Genomic DNA, 22,875 nt, shown 5'->3' on the forward strand with positions numbered 1-22,875 from the left:
ATAACACATCACAATTTATTATAACCATTGTCCTAATAGGACACAATTTAAATAAATGATTAATTAAAACCAGATATTTGGTGAAAAAAAATAGAATAGAGACAAGTGAATTGATCAAAGCAAAGCAGAAGTCACAGAACTAGTGATTTTGAAGTCCAAGACGTCTTACTTCCTGGTCACTACCGCACTGAGTCACAATACTTGTTTCAGAGAGAGATTTGGCTAAGTGCCTGTCTTCCCCCTGGAGAAAAAAGTTTCAAATACCTCATATACACAGTGGTATTTCAGAAGCCATTACATCTGAAGAGGTAAAGTAATAGTGCATAGTGTTAGGATTAACTCTAGTATAAAAGTAATTCTGTAATAACAATTTATAATAATAATGTATCTCACCCTTGAAATTATTAAGCAGATAAAATTTAAGGAGTTGATCAGCTCTGCTTATATATTTCATGAATAAAAGTGTTTCATGCTCAACCTATGATCCCTGCAAACATCTACTTCTATGAAAAACCTATTTATACTAAAATTTACCAGCCCAATCTTATAGTCATGTCTATAGAATACATTCTCTTCACATTTAGTTTCTAATCAACAAAATTTTGTTACTCCAAACTACTCTTAAACCCTGTGTAATATATCCTCAGTTGTTTCACTGGGCAGTTCATAAACTGAAGCTACCTAGGCCCCTTTACAGACAATTGTTGTTACCTACTTCACTAGCAAATTCCTTACAAGCAATCCCTGAAGCCTAGACTACAATTGGGTTTTTAAGGCCCTGGCAAATGCGATCACAGAACTATGTTTTTTTACTATTTTAGAACATCATTGCATTTTGGGTAAGTGTACATATTTAAAAATGCATAATAATATACATATACATAAAATAATTCATTGTGAAGTAGACAAAATTCTGATTTAATTCACTATTAAGCCTATTCATAACATTTCTTTTTATTCATTTTTTTCCCAAATGCCTTAAGATTTTAGGTATCTCAGCATGAACAATTTAAGTCAGAACATCTATAAATTCTGACCCTTTCATTAGAAGACTCACCTTCAACCTGCTTACATTTTAAGTATTATTTCTTTACCATGATCAGTTGAAACAGCCGGAAAAAGTTTTGCTTTTTAAGTAAATGGAACACAAGAATGGTTTTGTTTAACTGTTTCTCTGACAGACCACAGTCACACTAACATATCTGTTTGGATTTCTTCTAGTAAAACTTGTCCTAGTATCAGAGATCAGACTAACCATTTCAGTCTTTCTCCATTGAGACACTAAGAGCATTGATGTGAAGGCTTTTTCTGGAATTTTCTTTCTTCTCCCTTACTTTTCTTCTATTTTTCTTTTAATAAGATACAGAACAATAGGAAGAATTTCTAATTTTGGTTACTCTAACCCTTCTCAGTTATGGAAATCTAAAATATCAGGAAGGTAAGTAAAGTGAAAAAATATTTATAAAATAGATTTGCAGGAAAACTCCAAAGAATCCTTATGTTCATAGTTTTCATTACTTGGAACAAAATAGAAAAAACTTTCTTACTCTTAGTAAGAAAGCACTGTGGGACTACGGTAAGAACTGAAAACATACACACTCAATTACTTTTCACATATTCGCTGATCTTTACATGTAATAGCCTGAGAGGTAATACAAGTGACCACATGATCAAGGAGCCAATGAGGGGAACCACCCTGCTGGATTTGTTACTAACAGGCCAAGAAAAATTGGTTGGGGTTGAGAGGAAGAACAAAATTAGGCTCTTTCAGTAGAACACAGTGATGGGACAAGGAGCAAAGGGCACAAAGTGAAACACAGGGTCTTCTGCCTAAACATGTGAAAATGAAATCCATACTGTGAGGGTGATTAAATAAAAGCTGAGGTTGTTTACAGAGGCTATGAAGTTTCTGTCTTTGGAGACATTCAAACCCAGATCAGGTACATACCTGAACAATCTGTTGTAGGTAACTCTGCTTGAGCAGAGGATTGTACTGGATAATCTCCAGAACTTTCCCATCTCAGACATTGTGATTCTTTTTAAAGATAGTCACTTAGTAAAAATAGCTTATTCAAAGAAAATTATTATGGAAAACTGACTATGATGATATCTGGTTATTTAAGCATTTATGTTAATGAGACAACATTTGACAATTTTCATCAAGTTGACAGAGAAAAAAAATGAAAGGTTGATGTATAAAAGACAAGGCTCAACTAATAGCTAAATCCCTGGTTGAAGCCAGACTGCAATACCCTAGGAGGGCAAATTCAGACATGCAAACAAGAAGTATACCACTGGTGACCATCCTCAGTGAATAACATTTAAGTGAGGCAAAATCTGAGCCTGCCAGATTGCTCAGAAACTGGACTTGATAGGGGGAAAGGAAAAACATCTCATCTCTGCTATGAAGAGATCAACCTGAATATGAAACACTAAGCTTTTTTTTTTTAGTTACTATTTTTAAAACATCTTTTATACAAGATACAAGCTGTTAAGTGACATCTCATGTGTGTAATGATGACAAACTCATGACTTTATCTCCAGCAAACAGTGATGGGTTTACGGCACTACCTTCCAACAAAGGCAACACCACACAGCAGGGCTCTGAGTTCAAGTCCATTCAGGGGTATTCTATGCAGGAGCAGCCAGCACCATTTTCCTCACTGAACTGATTCTGCAAAACCTCTGTCATGAACTGTCTATAACACTCTCAGGTGCTGAACACCAGGGATTATGTGATATTTCTCAGCAGAAGTTTAGCTCCACAGTCACCAAAATACCACATTCTCTATTTTAGAAACTTGTCTCTTCTAAACTGTTCCCCTTCTGAAGGAACAACATTTGCTGAGGGCAGCCATTAATGTCTCCACGTGGGCTGAGAAGACTTCTTCCTGCCAAGGAGTTATGGTGGGTGGAAGACAAAAGTAAAAACAAGCTGTGGTTATTCATACTTCTCAACACAGGAATTTTAAATATAGAGTTCTGTATTTACCATCCTAGTCTTAAAAAGTTTCCTCTCCCACCTCCTGTCACTTCTGAAACAATTATTACAGCTGGCTGTGTACAAACAGCTCTGTTCTTGGGGAGTAGAATTTCTATTTGTTACACTGTATCACAAATGACACCTCTGTATTTTGTCTACTTTCTTCTTGTGGTTTGATAACTCACCATTTAATTACACTGGAATTCAAGCAGAGCACAGACTGTCATGCTTCTTCGCTTTAGAGCTCTAGTTCAGAAGAACAAACAGGCATGAAGAAACGTTAAGGTGATTTCATTCCTTTTGGGTGACTATAGATGGTGGGAAATGATGGAATTGTTTTGTTCTTAAGCAGCTGATCTTTCTTACTAACAGATTTCAAGCAGTTTGTGAAGACTTACTTCCTTCTACAGAAATTAAACTGAAGCATCTAGAAAAATAAAATCCCAAACAGTCTGCATCTCTAGAAAAATAATTATTATTATTTTTTTTTATCCCACAGCACAAAAACATAACTACAACTGCAACAGAATGAATGGCAGAGCTATTCCCTAGTAGCTTCACCTTTGGCTTGATAAAAAGTGTTTCTAGTCTCTCTCTCTCTCTCTCAAAAAAAAAAAAAAGTACCTCTTTCCTGATTAATAAATTATTTCCATTCTTAACAAAGTACTATGTCTTTCCATGTCAGGAGCACAACTTAACAAGGGAAAACTGATTAAAGCTTATGCATGTAAAACACGAGCAATGCACAGCAAATCCTGTCAAAGCTGTATGCTATTATAAAGGATTTATTTCACATGGAATGGCTGACTGTGGAAAAATGAACACTAGAAAATAGGATTTGATTGTTATCTTCCAGAGAGAACTGGGTGTCACAGGCCAACTAGAAAAGAGCAGTTTTGTCTAGATAATAAAGTGATGTTTGAGGAGACACAAGGAGAGATCTGCGAGCTGTCAGTTACACACAATAGCAGCCAACTGAGAAAAGGAAACAAACTGAAGACATTTAGATTTTCCTGATATTTAAGCAATGTAGAGATCAGAAACTAATGATCAGAAACTAAGAGGGGTGAAGGGCATGAGAGAAGACTCCAGAATGAGCATAAAACTAGTGGAAAGTGTTGCTCAGGTTCCTCACACTGAGGACTTATGGAAGTCTAGCAACACAGTGAGAACAAATGTGTACAATCTAATTCAGAGAGCATTCATACAATTCCCTTTGCTGTCCCATGAACTACTATGAGTAGCTCATGCTACCAGTGCTCTGGGTTACAGAGCCATAGATACCAATGAGCAGCTCATGCTTTCTGGATTTTGGTATCATGAAGAAATGTTCCAGAGGAGGTATGCTAGGGAAAGCTGTAAGTAGGACTGTAGAGAGAGTGGTGGTTGAAGCAAGGCTTTTGTAGTTGTATGCAGCTTGTTAGCTCATGGAGCTGGAGCCTCAGAGAGGAAGAAAAAAAAAAAAAAAAGGAGGGAACGAGACAACAACTGAACCTATTTGAATTACTTGAATATAAATGGAAGATTAAAAGATAAGAAGAATTAAACAAATGAGGAAAAATGTCATTTTAATTTAACTAATTCTTTGTATGAAACAGGAGATAAAACAAATATAAATTATTCATTAAGAGCTACATCCATTGGGTTAGATTTAAATATATATATATAAATGAATATGGCTTTTACACATTTAAGATGTTTATTTAATGAAAATGAACCATGTGATGCACTAAGGGATTATTATTTAAAAATAGCAGCAATTTATGATGCAGGAAAAAAGGCGGAATGTTAATAGTTGCTTTCATTTATATTTCATGTGCAGAAACCCCAGCATAAAAAAATTATAAGAAGCTGACTAACTAACTCAAAGTTACTCAAGTGTTGTTTTCAAATTTTTTTTCTAAAACTTACTCACTTATGCTATTATCTTCAGGTGAGAGCATGAGACTGCTAATTAAAACACAGTACTGCTTTGTCACTGTTTTGGTGTTCAGAGGATTTCATGGCAACTTTTATTTTAGTTTCTGTTAACTATTAGAAAAATTGTACGAGTGAACCTCCTGTGAAAAAGCAAACTGCTTACTTAGTATCATCTAAAAAAAATTAAACTTCTGCTCCTGCTGCGTCCTAGAGATGGGCACAGCTCTGTAGCTTTGCAGTTTAATCTTTCCCAGAGCCTTACAGGGAGCTATGCAAAGGATGGCCATGTGAGCTGGATTATGGCCATGTCTGCACCTCGCCTTAGCAAGGCTCCTTGCAGAAATAAAAAAATAACGATCTTGTAAAGCCCATAACTCCTTCAATCACATCCAGTATCTTTACCAAAAGTCCTTCTACCACATCCCAAATAAAGCTGCTGTACCCAATTAAAAATTTTCCTTTCCAAACTCAAATGAAGTAATTATTATATGGGAATATCAGCTAATGAGATTCCCTCCTTCCCCAGCTTTGATCATTTCTAATGGAATTATTCATTCAATATACATGCTATATATGTAATATATTAAATTTATTTATGAATTGGCAATTATGCAGTAAGGAACATACAAAGAATGCTCAATATACAGTGTCCACCAATGATACAGGAATTATGTTCTCTGTACGTGGCATATGGTGAATTTGTATAGAAACTTAAAGCATTTAAATCAGACTAATGAACTGCGTTCATTTCATTATTTTAATAGTAGGTATTTTATAAAAAACATCATCATCTAATACTCATCCACAATAGTTTTCTCCTATTCTGCATGGTGTGCTTAAATTAGGAGATCAACTTAAATTGTAGCACACAGTCATGGTCAGACACATACCCTGAAAACTAAAAAGAAAAGTGACAAGCCTCCCCCAGCACATTTTCGCAAGTTTTTCCTTGATCTCATTGGTGCTTACAACAGAGAATCTCAACCAAACTGTTTTTCTGTGCACTCACTGGGCTGTGATTTCCACAGATCACATTAAAAGTAGAATTCCTACTTTTAAAACAACTGTCACGATGGTGTGCATGTCTGCTGCCCGTAATGAATTCAGTGACACGCACCCAGGGATGCACGGACACAATCTGCAAGAAGCAATGATACCAGTAGTTCATGGTTCAAGAATAGCTGATCATAGACTTCTAATGGCTAAAAACTCTGACGTCACTAGGCAAAAGGAAACAAGGTAAAAAATCAGCTACATATAGAACTAACATTTAAGCTTGACTAGAGGCAGTGAGAAAATAATAAAATTGGTTAGCTGATGAGACACCCTACAGGAATTTTCTCACAAAAACAGAAAAACAGTGTTAAACTGACATTTACTCAGCAAGCCACCAACCAGAAGTGCTCGGGGCACCCCCTACACTGAAGCAAAATGCCAGAGCTGTATAATGATTAAACTTTGATGGATCCCACTGACGTCCCAAAGGCCATTCTGTTTCTATTTTTTATTTCTTTCATCTGATCTTCATCCATAATTTGAGGAACTATTTTTAAGTGCCTGTTTTCCTTGTGATCTGTATATTCCAGGCTCACAAAACAAGTTAACTCAGTATCTTCACATGATCACTGACACAGTTATATGTTGTTTACCTGGCACCATAATCTGAAATCCACTCAGTTTAGGAACCTAGAAGTAGTGACAAAATCTAATTATTTAAAGATACTGACAAACATAATCCTACAGCCAAGATCCCCCCCAGTTTGCATGCTTTTAAGTCACATTCTACTATTATCTTCATTTTTCACTCTCTTAATTATGCTCCACAGAGTAAGAGAGGAAAAGATATATGAAAATAATAATCATAAAGTTTTTGTGCAGAAAAGTTCTGTGTTGCTCAGAAAGGAGCTCAGGAATGAATCTCACTGAGTGGTCCTCAACAACAAAGAGAGAGAGCACATGTGCGAAAGGTAGATGATCACAATCATAGAGACGATGGGGGAAAAAGGAAGGTAGAAGAAAACATTTTCTGCGGTGACTTTTCCTTCTGCATTAAAAGATGTTTTTGGCTGAAGAAAAACATCTGGAAGATGCCACTTGTGAGGAAAGATTTTCAAGTATATAGACTGCTACTTCAAAGAAGAAAGGAAGAAATTGTTTTCTGTGTTTGAACAGCGTAAGTAATGGGCATAAATTATAGCAGGAGAGATTTAGCTTGATATTAAAGTGGGCAGTCTGCAAAGGCTACAGCATCTCCATTATTGAAAGAATTACAAGTAAATTTTCTTTGGGGAGAACAAACACACTAAGTTCCTTTAACCTGATTTATAATAATTCCTTGCCACAAAAGGCCATTATAAAAAAAAATATATATATATATCCTCTAATTTCTCAAAACCAAAATTAATGTATGAGTATTTCAAATCAGCACAGAAATATGATCAGTTAATTACACAGTTTTGTTTTTTTTATTAAAGAACAGGAAGTACTAGTGAACAGAATTAATTTATTTGCCCATGCACTTGGGGCAGAATTCAGCTGCTCAGGCACAAATTTTGTGCCTTTTCAGCCACTTCACCATACCCAACTAGAGCGAAGTAGGTACAACAAGCACTTCCAACCTTATCAGTATTCAGAATCCTATTTTGCCTGTTTGTTGGAGGAGAAATTGGGAAAGGTGACAGGAACTCACTTTGAGACAGATAAATGAAAGCTTCTCTATACTTTTAGTTGCAATACAGGTCTGCTACCTACTAAGGCTAACATAGACTTAATTGACTAACTTTAAATATTACTGTTTTATCTTATGTCTGCATTTTAAAACAACATTTGAAAATCTATTCATTCCTAGAAACTGTCCACAAAGACTAGAAACCATTTTATTGATTTTTTTTTTTTTTTTTTTTAATAAAGCTTACAGATATTTTGTCTGACAGAGTATAAGAATGGCTCTGATTCCAAGTTGTTTCACATTTTGAAATTTAGTTTAGGGGAGCCAATCTTCTGCTAAATAGAGACTGACATTAAAAAAAAAAAAAAATCCAACTGTTAATCTATAGCACGAATTCATCTTCTACTGTGTATTTACATTTTCCAACAGAAATTTTGCATCCTCAGAATCAAAATTTATTCCTTAACTATTCCGATGTTTTATTCATCTCTAAATATTGAAAATGAGCAATAATGCTATAACGTGATGGAAAGTACTGTGATAATATCAGGGTGGCAAAACCTTTGGCTACAACAAATGAGAACAAGCCCAAACACAGCAGCCACAGATACAGAAATAAAGGAAAAGAGCTTACCTCTGGAAGGCCACAAATACAGGAGGCAGGAATCTCCAGCGAGATGCCCTTATCTCCACTGCCAACTCTTAAATGAGGTCTAGGAAGGGGTGGATCCTGACTTCATCTGTTCCAGTCACTCAGGTGCACTGCATACACCTGAGCTCCCCTGGGTTGGCCCTGCCTTCCCACCAGGTGCTCAATCACTGCTTCAAGCTGTGACTTAGCATTTCCTCTGCACAGATAGTTACCTTTTTTTAATATCCTGTTTAAAGATGGATAATAACAAGTACCTTGTTTTCTACCTGTCATGTTTGTGCTACATAACAAAGCTATAATAATAAGAAAAATACTCAGATACTATGGTGATTGACATAGTGCAAAGAAATGAATATATCAGATGATATGGTAAATTTCATTTTTTGAACCACAGCAAAATTGAAAGGCATGGAGGGGCAAAGAGAATTTCCTAAAGGAAGTTCACATTATCAAAAGTTAACCATTATTTAGTCAATAATTACAAGATGCTGCTAAGGGAGCTACATGTCTGTCAGAAAATATATAAGTAAATCAGTAAATCAGTAAAGACTTGCATTGCATTATACAATCTGTGATGAATTCTACAGTAGAAGGAAAGTTGCTTGTATAATTTTGTCCTATGTTCTTTGAAAGATCTTGCATCTTTTTTAGTTGTGATTTTGAACAAATGCTCAAATTTGGAATACATGTATTCCTATGTAATAGTAGTCTGCTGTATAGCATGTGCTAATATAATATGTTTTTAAATCAATCATGGAAGAAAATAATATCTGAATGGACAAGATTAATTCTTAAATTTAACATCTGTTCCTTTCATTATTTTGAATGTCCCATAGACTTTGTTCTGAGGAAAATAACAGAAATTTACTCTACCACTTGAAGGATATATGTCTACCTCCCTAAAGCTGTGTTTATATTTATCCAAATAACACAATAAGCTTTGGCTCCTTAAAGAAAATAAGCAAAGGCATGGTTTTCAAATGGAAAATCCTTTGAACAAATCAATTATACCAAAGTCACGTAGATGAGTTTTATAAACACTCTGGAATTTAGTACATGTTTAAGTGCTATTCCAATTAACTTTGTTGCATGGAATGAGAGAAAAATACAATTCCTGTTCTTTTTTTCTGATTGATCTAAGCTGCAGTGAATAAAAATTGCACAACTACATCAGAATGTTTTCTTTAATTCTAATTTGTAATTAATCTCTTTATGCTTCCTACATTGTCATCTGTCTCAACAACATTAAGTTCCAATTTGTTGACATCTGGTCCAGGCTAAATTAAATCAAAGATGTTTGACATTGCCGAGCTGTACTCAACAAGCTCCAGACAAATGGCAGAATTTCTCAAGCACTGTAACAGAACTACTTCATACTCAATCCACATTGACAAATAATGTGAGACTCAAGTATTAGGAAAGAAATCAAGAATTCGGAAGAGGAAAAAAAGGCCTAGATCCTTCTATTTAAATCTAAGTGTAGACTAGTATAATTCCACTGGAGTAAGGAGAATTATACTGGATAGGGAAAAAATAAAATTAAAATAAGGAGAGAGAAAATATGCATTTCATTACTTTGTAAAAATTTGGCTGGCTTTTAATATTTTGATGGGTTTCTTTATTATTCAAAAATGCATCATTCTAGTCCCTTGTAATACAGCTATAAATAAGCTTCCTTAAACAAAATCTATCTACCTGAAATTTTGGCTTACGTAATGAATAAAACTTTCCTCCAGAAATCTGAAGCAGAGTCAATAGAGCAACTCGGAAACAGGAGGTTTCAAACTAGGAAATGATCTCATTTCTTGCAGATTGTCTTAGCTTCTTGTCTAACTAAAAACCTAAAATAGATTAGTTGAGTAATTTTTAAGCCTTTAAATCATTAAAATGTCTGAAACATTTGCCAGAGTTAGTGGGCAGGAAGAAGATCTCTTTTATACTATCTCAAGTTATTTTTATCATTATGTCTGATTCAAAATTTGTAAGGGCTTAAAAGTATGTAAATCTTTGAGGTCTTAAAGAATGTTTAGTCTCTAGAAAGGAGGGAGAAAATAAAGGGAGTTGAACTGTATGATGAGCAAAGATGAAGGGAGTAAAGAATCCTTGCATTACAATCCTGGCTCTGAAAACATCTTGAAGTGAGCTGTCAGCCAGTGATCAGTTCTTACTTCTGATACTTCATTTGTGAAATGTAAATAGATTGTAAGTTTGTGAGAATTAGTGTGATTATACAGTGCTGTAAAATCCATAATCTGAGTTTAAACATGGGACATTTCAAATAAGAATGTAACAAGAAAGTCTATTGCACAAAAAAGATCTGGAAAGGTGGCATTAATGTTTTCATTTTTTCCAGGGCAGAGTTTCTTAGGAAAAATTATCTATTTTAATTTTATGAAGGTAATCATATTCTCCATGCTTTGCAGCTTCTTTTAGACCAACCATGTCAACACTGATCAGAGCACCATCCAACAGGATTCTTTGTCCTTTGCTGTATCCCCTGGGTTATATCTTACAAGAACATCTGCCTGCCTACACTGAGTACACTGTAGACTTTTTCCAGGCAGTTTCAGAGACTGAATAGGCAGCATCCAAGGGCTGCAGTGAGAGCTATTCTCTCGTGGGTTTTACAGTGTAATTTCATATACAGTTTGAGCTCAGTTGTCATCATTTCCAAACTAGTCGCAGCAGTACTTCAATGAAATATTATTTTTATGTTGTGACTTGATGGTGTCTAGAGGTCTCTTCAAACCTCTACAATTCTGTGAATTTACGTTGTTCCACAGTAGGAAGGTTTCTTATTGGGGCGTGTTTTTCTTTGTTTATTTATTTTTGGTTTTGTTCTCATATGGTTATTTTGTTTTGTATTACTTGTTTATGTGTTTTAACCAAAGATTGCCGTGCCAAATTATTAGCTCAGTACATGAAAAAAAAATGAAATGAAGTGATAATAATGAGAAAATCAGCCCAGTTCTAAATACAGCAAAATCCAACAGGAGAACCAACAACACTGCATTACCAATCTGATATGTAACTCTGAGCTAGCATATAAATACATAAGAAGAAAAGAAGGATGGAAGTGTGATCAAATCAGAAAATGTCAGTATGCAGGTGAGTGCTCCTCTCTACTCACTGCCTGAAGAGATCATAGAATCATAGAATCATGGAATTTCTCAGGTTGGAATGGTCAAGTCCAAACATTACCCTAACTATAGCAACCCTCCACTATCTTATATCCCTGAGCACCACATCCAAATGGTTTTTAAGCACAGTCAGGGATGGTGACTCAACCACCTCCCTAGGGAGCTTATTCCAGTGCTTAGCAACCCTTTCTGTAAAGAAGTTTTTCCTGATATCCAACCTAAACTTACCCTGACAAAACTTGAGGCCATTTCCCCTTGTCCTCTCACCTGTCACTAGTGGGAAGAGACCAGCTCTACTCTCCCTGTGAGCAACTTTCAGCTACCACATGTCAAAGCCCCACAGCAAACATGTATTCTTCAGGCCCATTAAAGTGCAGCTGATCTTCACTGACCTCAGTTTCTGAAACAGAAATAAATAAACAAATAAGAAGTAACACATACCTAGCAAGAAAAGCTCCACATGAAGGTCCTAGGTGCAACAATTCATGGAAAGTGATTTTATGGGCTCTAAGCAGCTGCAGGAACCAGAAAGTCTGTGGCAAGACCAGAACCTCTAAGTCTCTTTTCCACTATAAGAAGCGCACATACAATTCAACTCCATGTGCATCCCTGCCCCTCCTCTTTATTTGTTGAAAGATGATGCTCATCCTGTACGCCTTCACCTTTTGCTACCCACTTCCAGGCGTTTTAAAAGATCTACCAGTCATATTTGAAAACAGACCCCACCATATGGTGAATAATGCTTCTAATAACATACTAGGCCACACCAATGGCCATAAATGCCTGGGGCTATTGAGACTTCCTCAAGATGCCTGCTGGGGAACAAAGAGCAACTCAGGCCCATTAGTCTCAAGTTATCAGCTTCCCCATAGTGGCTGAGTGGGTGTGTATTCCCTTGAAGTGCTCCAGGCAAAAACCTGCTGGCAAAGATTTCCTCCCATAGAAATATCCCTCCTCCAATCACCTGATGGAGTTGCTTCCATGATGGAAGAGACAATATAAAGACAGTTTTGACAGCCTGTTACTCTTCCCCAGCCCCCAGGTACCTATTTTGTGTAGAATGGGCAAATGTGCTCCTCCTTGGAGCATCTCCGAGTAGCTGAGGGGAAGGGATAGATGCAAGTACATCAGTTGGCTATTGTCTTCTAAGAGTCAGCTCTGAGTCATCTCCATCACCACATCATTGTCACTACGTAACATGCAGGATGACCAATGCTTTTGACAAATGACTAATAAGTATCTATAACTTCTATTTTCAACTTTCCTTCTTTTTTTTTTGGGTCCGATTTCTCGTATCAGCCACTCATAACCATCCTTAAAAGTAACCTCCACAGAATATCCTCCCAAGCTCTTAGTTATACATATTAAAGAGAACTGAATTTCCAGCCTAACAGTCTGAAATTCACCAGCTTCAGAACTACATCCTAGCTGACATGTTTACTTTGGGCTGCCCTGCTCTAGAAATAAGTCTATCTGGCGGAGTACATGGAGACATAGGACAATACATGATCCCATTCCTATCTGCCCTCCCACAGAAACACACGACAGAGGCTTGCTCTCTGCAGTGCTGATATAGACCTGGGTAGCTTGCTAGAACTACTTGAATTACTTGAGTAACCACTACTCAGAGAGGGTGAAGAGCCAGGCAGGATCACAGAATCATAGAATGGCCCGGGTTGGAAGGGACCACAAGGATCATGAGTCTCCAACCCCCTGCCTTATGCAGGGCCACCAAGGCCACCAACCTCCCCATTTAATACCAGACCAGGTTCCTCAGGGCCCATCCAATCTGGCCTTGAACACCTCTAGGAATGGGACATCCACAATCTCTCTGGGCAGCCTGTTCCAGCACCTCACCACTCTCACAGTAAAGGACTTCCCCCTGACAGCCAACCTAAATCTTCCCTCCCTAAAGGAGGGAGTATCTTGCAATCTAAATCTGTCTTATGCATCACCAGCTGGACTATGCTCCTCTGAAAAAAAGGATAGCAGAAATAAAATAGCAGAAATACTAGCTGTAAGCCGTATTGTAGCTATAAAAAAATACTCTGAAGGGAAACACTAATTCTAAACATATTGTTACTAAGGAAAAATCTCATTATAATCTTTTCCATATCTGATGACAATACCCTGATGAAATATCCAAAGAAATAACATCTCAATATATATATTTAAGATATGCTCACCTGCTTCTCTTATCGCTGAAAAAATGCTGTCACTTTCAATAATATTCTAAATATTTCAACATCATCAATTGAATTATATGTATTTTTCCCTAGAAGAGTATTAAAAAGACAGAATTATTGTTATTTAGCCATAAATCTATTGCATGATTAATACTACTCTAATTTAACTTGACTGTCATGAACTCAAATATATGACTGCTATGTATTAAATCTGACAGCGACAGCAAGAAACATAGTATAACTTTGCATCCACATCTTAGTTATGTAGATATTGGAGATAATACACCTCTCACACAAAGGTTAAATTCTTCAGTGTTTACTGAAGTTATTCCAAAATTATACACAGGAATATAAAGCTCCAAAATCATTCCGCAAAACAAAAAATATGCAGTTTGCACTGTATTATCTTATGTTGTAAATCATGGTGATTTTTTTGATTTACAACAGCTGAAAACCTGTCCTACCAAATATAAATCACATTCTTTATCTGAGATAGAATCCCTGAGAAGCTTTAGCTGATATTGAATCTATGTTCTGTTTTCACAATTGGTGTCTGTGTATTACCAGTCAAGATCTTTAGTTGCTGGATAATACATTATACTCATGTACAGGTAATGCATGGAGAAGTTCAATAACCAAAACCATGCTATTAGCTTTTGTCTCTCTCCTTTCATTCCCAACCTGCAGTATGGATTTCAATAAGAGACTTTCTTTCCATCTCCTTCACACTGCTCAGGTCTAGAAGCCCTTACCTTTTTTTGTTCCTGCCATAGTACACAACCCTTTTCACGCATTTCCTCCTTCCAAGGCAGGACAAAACCCTTTTTTTTTCCAAGTGGCTGGCACAAAACGGAATGCTCAGCTCAGTTATCTGAGGATGTCTATAATTTCCATACTTTTCTTCCACAGTATTTTTAGGGATATGCATCTTTTCTGAGAGATGGGTTAGATCTATAAATACATGGTAATTTATTCACTATAATTGCTTTCTGAATTCATACAATCCATCTATCTAGCAAGAAGGTATACTATCCCTTGGGCAACTGCAGAAATTTCTTACATTCCTTAAAACGCTGGAAATGTGCATAATACATTTTTACTTCTCTCTTAAACAGGCTTCTGAAAGAGTAAACTAGAATAAGATGAGGCAGTTCACCACAGATTGTTAGGAGATGTCTTCACACCACAATATGGGATTCTCTGCTGTATTGCTGTATTCAGCGATTTCACTTAAATTTACCACTTTGCTTAGAGATCTGAATGTGAACTGAATGTTACCCAATAAATTATTTCTCTGACATAATTTACTCCAAATGCTACTGGATAGGCTTTAAGATGAGATATAACATTTGTACAAAAACTAAAGCTGAGACTAGGAAGTTACCACACCCAGCAGACAGTCAAAACCTATGTAACACACTCTTAGGTTTGATTGCTAAAAATGTAGCCTGTATTATGGACATTTTAAAATGTAATACTATTACTATTATGTTGATTACTATTTCACAAAAAAGTAAGCATGTATTCTAGTTACAGTGCCTGTGCTGGGGTGGCTGATAGCTAAGGACATGCCTGTTGCATAATGCTTTCAAAGTATCTGTTTTTCAAGTGAATGGATGAGTATGCGATTAATAATACAGCAATGTCATTACAGATGATTGCATCAATAGATTAAAGCACCCCCAATCTTGTTGTAATTCAACATGATGGGAAGAGAAGGTCATGGCTCTATTCAGGGGTTAAAATTAATGGGATGATTCATCAACTTTGAGTCCAGTTGATAATGTCTGCAAGACCAAATACCGGGCAATAGGTTTACATTCTTGTTAAGATAAGAAAACCTAGGAACTGAAAGACTCTCAAATATATTTTCAGTGCAGAAATATTAAAAATTAAACTGTACCAGTTATAAAACAAGCTAATAATTTAAGGAATATGCATGTTTTACAAATCACTGGTGAATACATCAATATAGATAAACTCCATTATATTTTCTTGTCCTAAGCACTGATATCTTTCTAAAATGTTTTTTGTTTTTTTTTTTATTAATGATAATCAATATAGAAGTACTGTGCTGGAAAGTAGTGCAAAGTAGGAGTTAAAATGCTTATATATGATATAATACAACATCTATCTGCTGGAAGGTAAAAATCTTTGGTACTTTATGTTGAGATCTTCTCTTCACCTTTTTTCTCTAGAAGAGGACCCTTACTTTAGATGCATGTGTGGGTACTGGGATTGTTGCTGGCAACACGGAAACTGTCAGCTACAGAAACTAGAGAAGATTTTTTATATATTTATAGCAGTGAAAAGAAAAATAGAACATTGATAAAAGACAGCCAAAAGTTAGATGATTAAATTAATATGACAGCAAACTTGAAATCAGGGCCGAGTTAGTTGGGATGTGACGTGGCGCAGATGACAAGAACTCCAATGCTTGTTACTTGCAAACCTGGCAGCAGAAATGAAAAAATCCAGTTTCACCATATTAGTGTGACTGTTTCTGAAAGGTCAGATCAGTAAAGGGTTTCCGCAAGGAAAGTCTGCACAGGATTTTGCTGCAATCCCTACCTTCAAACTCTGCCCTGGTGCAAGATCAAGATCAACATGGACATGAACAAAACGGCTGTCTAAAATACCCTCACACAGCAGGTAAAAAGACAGCTTTGTCTTCTCTGCTCTGGTGGCTACGTGCTGACTGTGCTTTTTACAATTGGAAAAGATAGTACACGTACTAAGTATTTTAAAATAACAAACCTTCAAGGAGTGGCCCCCAGCTGCTTCAGAACACTGGTTAAATATATAAAGGTGTGATGGTGAATCCCTTGCCACCTGGGAGAAAGTGGCCAGCCTGGCAAAGCACTGTGGTGGTCTGGTCGCAGGTCTTGTCTCTGATAATGGTGGAAGACAGCTATTCTTCCTGCCAGCCTACTCCTACTGGCCATGAAAGGACCTACCCACCTCAGGATGGCTACTATTAGGTGAGTGTAAAGGTACTTATAATCTAGTTTTCAAGGTCAGCTTCTGTTTGATCAGACTACGGTTCATTCAGAGAGGGGATCTAAGTCTTTTATCCATCAACCTTTGATGAAACTAACAACAAGAGATGTATATTCTATGTTCCTTTTGCAATACTTCAATTTTGGCATAAACAAAAAAACTCCATAATAAAAACACTCTGAATTCAAATTGAATTGATGCTAAATCTGTTTAATACAAAAGTGATGTTGCTGCTTTTTCACCTTCATTAAAATTAGCTGTAAAATACATCCAGGCTGGGAGGACATTGAAAAATAGAGGAGTATAGTTCTTCAAAGCAATTTAGCAGCAGTAGATATGGCCATGCAGCTGCATCTCTAAGGCAAATTCATACACAGGATATATTGTGCCATTGAGTGTTCTGAGTTCACCAGTAGATGAAACCCTTTTTTTTTTTTTTTTTTTAGGAATATAAATATTGGCTTAATTTTCAAGGATTTATGGATTAATTTCTTGCCCACAGGCTTTGCATCAGTCCTATGTTTTCTTGCCCTGTAAGGGCAGGTTTAAGGAGAAGTATTTTGGGTTATCTTTCCCACTGTGGTCATTTTCTTTATAATAATGTGCTCATTCACTGGCTTTGAACAAGTCTTAAAAATGGTAACTAAATAGATGCTGATTGCTTTTAATTTCTAAACCCACAGACCTTAACTACCAGGTAGTACCAGCTTATTACCAGGAAACTGTGCTGGCCTATGAGGAAACACATTTGCACAACAATTTAAAATAGGGATTTTTCAAGTACTTTTTATTTAATTGGATCAATCTTTTCGACAGTTATTGTAAGCTGCATAATAAGTAGTAACTACACATTTCCCTTGGAACACTAGGAGCTCAAGGTCTGAAAGCTAAATCACATTATTTCTAGTTTGAATGTCTGTAGGTGACACAGATACAGCATTCACATTTATTTTCAATTTTTTTTACCTCTTTCTGGACACAAGTTTATACAAAAAATGTGCCTTCTGCATAGTTTCCACAGTAATTTCTACTCGATCCTGAACAATATGGAAGATGAATTGAACACGGCGTAGTGTTTCTCCTTTCCTTTTCTCTAAAGGAGTCTGAGATAAGAAGAAAAAGAAGAAAAGAGGCTAAAATAGCTTTTTTAAAATGAGACCTAACAATTACAACTATTTTACTTTTAGTATTTTAGATAGCCCTTATCAGAATAATTTACAGAGAATGAAAATGAGTATTTTATGTCTGACACAATTTGTATTAAGATTAGGTGAGTTATCTGTAGATAAATACATTAATTAAATATGCAGAAAATGTTGAAATAGAAGAATTCTTAAACTTCGTTTGCTGAATAAATACTGAACTGACTTTAAACAAAGAATGTCTTCAAATGTAGTAGTTGAAATGTTGAGAAATATTTTTGAACTTTATAATTCTATGGAGTAATGAATTGATTTCTTTGAAAGATGAATCTGTTAGGTGCACTTTCTTTCCCATTTATAATCCTTGAAAATCTATAGTAAGTTACATTTAATTTATTCTGAACAGATAAAAGAGGAAAAGCTATAGTTACCCTCTACCATCTTCTCCACTATAACATACTTTATTCTCTGGAGGTCTAATCAATAAGCCAATTTACAGACACTTCTTCCAATGATATAATTTTTTTGCACTTCCAGTGTTGCTTATGTACTGTAACAAAACCAGTTCTACCTAGTAAACAGAGCTGTAAGATCATCTTGGATTTTTACAAGAGCATAAATTTCTGTTCTCATGAATTGCATAAACAATGAATGCTTGATGTTAATTTCAGTGGGCAGTACAAGTATACATCACTTACCTGCAGAAAGGAGCTGTTTCAAAGGATTTGCCTTGCCTAGTATGAATGCTGAGGAAGAAAATATCTCATTAAATTCCATCACCTTCTAGAAAAATTGTGGAGTCCCAGAATGCTGTTTGTCTCACATCACACTCACTTCATCTCTTAGAAATCAAATTATTCTTACTGCAAGAGTTTCCATTAGCTGCCTAACAAGTCAGTATTTTTCACTATTATTATTATTATTACTGCTTAGTACATTGCAGGTGTTTCCTTCTCTTTGAGCATTTCCTGAGTAAGGAGGGAATATGCACTACTTTTTTCCACACTCAGCATGTTTGATTTTGGTCACCAGAATTTATGAAACTGATAATGAAAATAACTACTGATAGCCATTTTGCTTCAGTGTCTGGATATAGAGACAGGATATCTCAAAACTTTAATCATATTCAAGACTAGCATGAAAGCATAAACAAACTTACTATATTACTACCAATGCCAGAAAGTTTGTGAAAACCTTGCTATGGAGAGCTGCCATGTGAGAACAATGAAAATCTTGTTCTTGACTTGAAGCTACAAGGGAAGATTGCCTTTCTTCAGTTGTGATTTCTGAAATACAGCAAAAAAGTTTCATTTAATTGAGAAAATTGCCTAATCTGTATCAAGAACATTGCAGATTATTACATTTCCTGACGAGGAAATAAGTTCAGTATTAACATATTGAGAATATATATAGAAATACTAAGAAGTTCACTCCTTAAATATTTCATAGCTATTCCGTAGCAGATCTGTGGGACTGTGATAGTGGCGTAGGGCACTAAGACACATTAACAATTTGTATATATTTCATTTGTGTGTTGTATACAAATATAGAAAATATAATCGTTATTTAATGAATATGAAAAGACTAGGACAAACATGAACTACCTGGCTTTCATAAACGCCTCATAAAGAGTATTCTGTGAGACCAGGAGCCCTTCAGCATTCTTTCTCATTTATTTCTCTTCAACATGCATTTTACAAGGCTTTTTACCCTGCCTCAGTGGGCGTTTCCCAATAGAGTTTAACATCATGACTTATTATATAATCCTGATGTGCCATAAAGAACTGTGGGTACCCACTGACTTTCTATTTTTCTTACCAGCACTGTGTCACATCCCACCCACAAGGGGAGCAAAGGGGTGACCAGATTTTTTTAAATTATTATTTAGGAGTACATAAGCACATGTAATGTAGAGACTAAATATTATTGTTTTGCCTGTTAGTTTTTTGTTAGGGTTTGTTTGTTTGTTTGTTTCTTTTGGCAACACAGAGTTTTTTAATTTAAAAAACATGATGTGTATTTTTACAAGCAGCTGGTGTTTAAAGTATGTTTGTAAGCAAATTGCAATTGATGTCTTCTCTACTAATTTGGTACCCAGGGGCAATCTGGAAAATTAGATCTACATATGACTAACGAAAATTTGTTGCACAATGTAATTAACTGAACTGAGGTAGACCCTCATAAAATGACACTAAGTATGAGAGGTAAGTCTCAGAGGTCTTGTGTCATTGTGTTTGCATTATGATTCATGCATGAGCAAGATACTGCTTTGAAGCAGCTCTCACCCTGTTTGATAAGGCAGACTGCGCACTCTGGTGGAAATACAGCACTCACAACAAGAGTTTCAGCAGGCAGCAATAAGTGAAAAACACCCACAAAGCTGGATCCATCCTAACTCTCTCATGTGACACTGTAGCTACAGTGTGTCAGCCCTGGCAAAGCTATACCTTCTTCTGAAATACCCAGGAGCTCCTACCAAGCTTAGTCCTTCTGCCATGCTCTTGTTGACCAGTGGTACTGCTGGATCCATTCCATACCTGCTCCAGGTCTCACAGAGAACAACCATTGCAGCATGTACTGGGATACTGTGGAGAGCCGCTGAGGCCTGCCTGAGCTTTATGAGACTACTGCACATACTTTTGGTTAGAGCCACACTGACCTTTGGGATACTCTTCATGTGGGTCTTATGTGCACTGAGGACTCCAGTATAACTACACCACTCAAAGAAACACCAGCATTCGTAACAACTATCCTGGTTTGGCTTTAAGGTAGCATCAGATATCCAAAAACTCTTCTTTTTCTCATCATGCCCCAGAGCAGCACTTGCTCTAAAGTTCCCAGTCCTACTCCCAGTCCTCTTCCATGACCATGCCCTTCCCCTGCAGCAAGTCCAACATCACTACCTCACTTTCCCCTTGCCAGGCACAGCTGTACTGACCAAGGGCAGCACTCCTGGCACCTTGTGAGACCATCATGAAACAGGTTAGTTTTACCCTACTGGTGATGCATTGCGCTAGTAATCAGTCCAGCATCCAGTTCAAAAACAATCCAGTATCACTTAGGAAGTGAGAAAAGGAGCAGAGTGGCCAGTGTTCCTTCTGCTCTCAGTAAGACAATGACCCTACACTGCCAGAGGACATCCTCAGGGCCATCCTTGAGACTGAAGGCGGGTGCTGCCATTGCAGCTCGTTGAGGGCTTTGGATTGCTAGGCTTGGCTCATATCTGTCTTCCTTTCTTTCCCATTCCAGACATTCTTGTATCTCCTCTACAACAGAGATTAATTATTTGAAGGAGAAAGAACCTCTTCTACAATAATTATACTCTGAAATAAAGCATGTTTTGTAGAAATTGTCCAGTCCACATTTTGTGTTCAGATAACACTACTTCAGCTCATGACAACAGATCCTCCTAAGCACAGGAGAGACACTGTCTCGTAAGCTATCTTACATATTCTTACTAAGCCTTTTAGATACTTTCAATCTGGTACTGTTAGCTTCTGCCAGAAGACGTAATCTGGGTCACTCTGTAGCAGTCAGTCGGCTGATGTGTTCACTGAACTTCAGTCATCAGAAACATAGAAACAGGTCCCAGTCAAAATTCAGTTCACTGCTTGGTCACAGAACAGATGAGGTTGGCAGGGACCTCTGGGTCCATCTGGTCCCTCCTGCAAGGATATCCAGAGCAGGGTGCCCAGGCCCATGTCCAGGTGGCTTTTGGAGATCTTCAAGAAGGAGAATCCACAGCTTATCGGGGCAATCTGTGCCAGTGTTCCATCACAGCACAGCATTGTTACCTGGTGTTCAGAGGGAACCTCCTGTGTTCCAATTTGTGCCTGCTGCCTCTTGTCCTGTCACAGGGCACCTCTGAGAAAAGCCTGACTGACTACGCCCCACAACTTGGTGTCATCTCCTTACTTGGTAAGAGCACTCAACCCCACTGTTGATGTCATCAATGAAAATATTAAACAGTATTGGTCCCAGCACTGACCTCTGAAGGACACCAGTCATCACTGATCTCTGTTCAGAAATTGAGCCATCGACCACCACTCTCCAGATTTTATCCTGTGGACAGTCCTTCATCCATTGAATAGTCCAACCATCAAATACATATCTTCCTAATTTGGAGAGAAGGATGTTGTGGAGTACAATGTCAAAAGCCTTACTGAAGTCCAGATAGATAGATGACATCACTGGCACTTCCCTTGTCCACTGATGCAGTTACACTATCATAAAAGTCCATCAAGTTGGTAAAGCACAATTTGCCTTTGGTGAAAGCATGCTGATTCTCCAGTATCACCTCACTGTCTTTTATGCGCAATAGCACAACTTCCAGGAGTATCTGCTCCAGGATCTTTCCCGGCACAGAAATAAGACTTGACAGGTCCGTAGTACCTGGGGTCATCCCTGCTGAGCCTTCTTTTCCCCTGAGTAGTCTCAGTTCTCCGAACCATTCCTTGTAGGAGAGGTGCTCCAGTCCCCTCACTATCCTCATGGCTATTTTTTGGACTTTCTATGGTATGTCCACATTTTTGTTATACAAAGAGAAGCAGAAGTGGACACAACACTTCAAATGTGGCCTCACCAAAGCTGAGTGGAGCTGAAGGGTCTCCTCCCTTCCCTGGCTGATGATGTTTTGTCCAGTGCTACTAAGAATGCTGTTAGCCTTCTTAGCAGCAGGGGCCCACTGCTGACTTGTATTCAACTTGTCAGTGATCCAGTGTCCAGCAGTCAGTACTTCAGACCTTCACTGGTGAGACAGTTCTTAACCACTGTTTTGGCATCATGGCTTTGCTCTTTGCTTGTCACTCACAGGAGCACAAAATGGGCAAAAGAAACTTCATGTTTTAGTACAGCCAGTCACTGCTTGAAGAAGACATGTATTTAACAGTAAACATTTTCTAGGATGCATGTCTTCTTGTTTAAATGTAGCAAATACACATTCTACAGAAATATTTTTATAACAGATGTTAAAATCAGTAATTTAATTACATTTTCATGCTAGTTCTTTTAATCACAGATTTAATGTAATTATGCTTGACAGTAGTAACTGGATGGATAGCTAATTCCAACAGAAGTGGAGGAAGCACACACTTGATGAGCTCAGCAAGAAGGAAGACAATTAATCTGGCTTCATGCAGCGTTTCAAGAGCACCACCTTGTGGTTTTTGCTTTCCAGAGCATATT

The 22,875-nt window shown here is 37.1% G+C and overlaps 1 long non-coding RNA gene across 8 annotated transcripts in view; it reads right to left on the reverse strand.

Moving 5' to 3' along the window:
• LOC116241251 (uncharacterized) overlaps nt 1-22,631 on the reverse strand; it is a 53,363-nt gene extending 30,732 nt beyond the window's left edge. For 3 of the 8 annotated variants that reach the window (XR_016464303.1, XR_016464307.1, XR_016464305.1), the window contains exons 1-6: nt 20,168-22,631; nt 18,851-18,977; nt 18,390-18,437; nt 17,516-17,652; nt 13,550-13,638; nt 11,631-11,763 (exon numbers count right to left, since the gene is read on the reverse strand). This is a non-coding gene — a long non-coding RNA (uncharacterized LOC116241251). Of the gene's footprint in view, nt 1-2,190; nt 2,892-3,168; nt 3,230-8,205; nt 8,450-11,630; nt 11,764-13,549; nt 13,639-15,936; nt 16,002-17,515; nt 17,653-18,389; nt 18,438-18,850; nt 18,978-20,167 lie in introns of those variants that run through there. The other 5 variants (XR_016464306.1, XR_016464304.1, XR_016464308.1 and 2 more) reach the window with 5 other exon arrangements.
• Between the last annotated feature and the right edge of the window lie 244 nt (nt 22,632-22,875).

The sequence above is a fragment of the Phasianus colchicus genome, chromosome 2 (genome assembly GCF_987193195.1).
Source record: "Phasianus colchicus chromosome 2, bPhaCol1.hap1.1, whole genome shotgun sequence".
In the NCBI taxonomy this organism is placed as follows: domain Eukaryota; kingdom Metazoa; phylum Chordata; class Aves; order Galliformes; family Phasianidae; genus Phasianus; species Phasianus colchicus.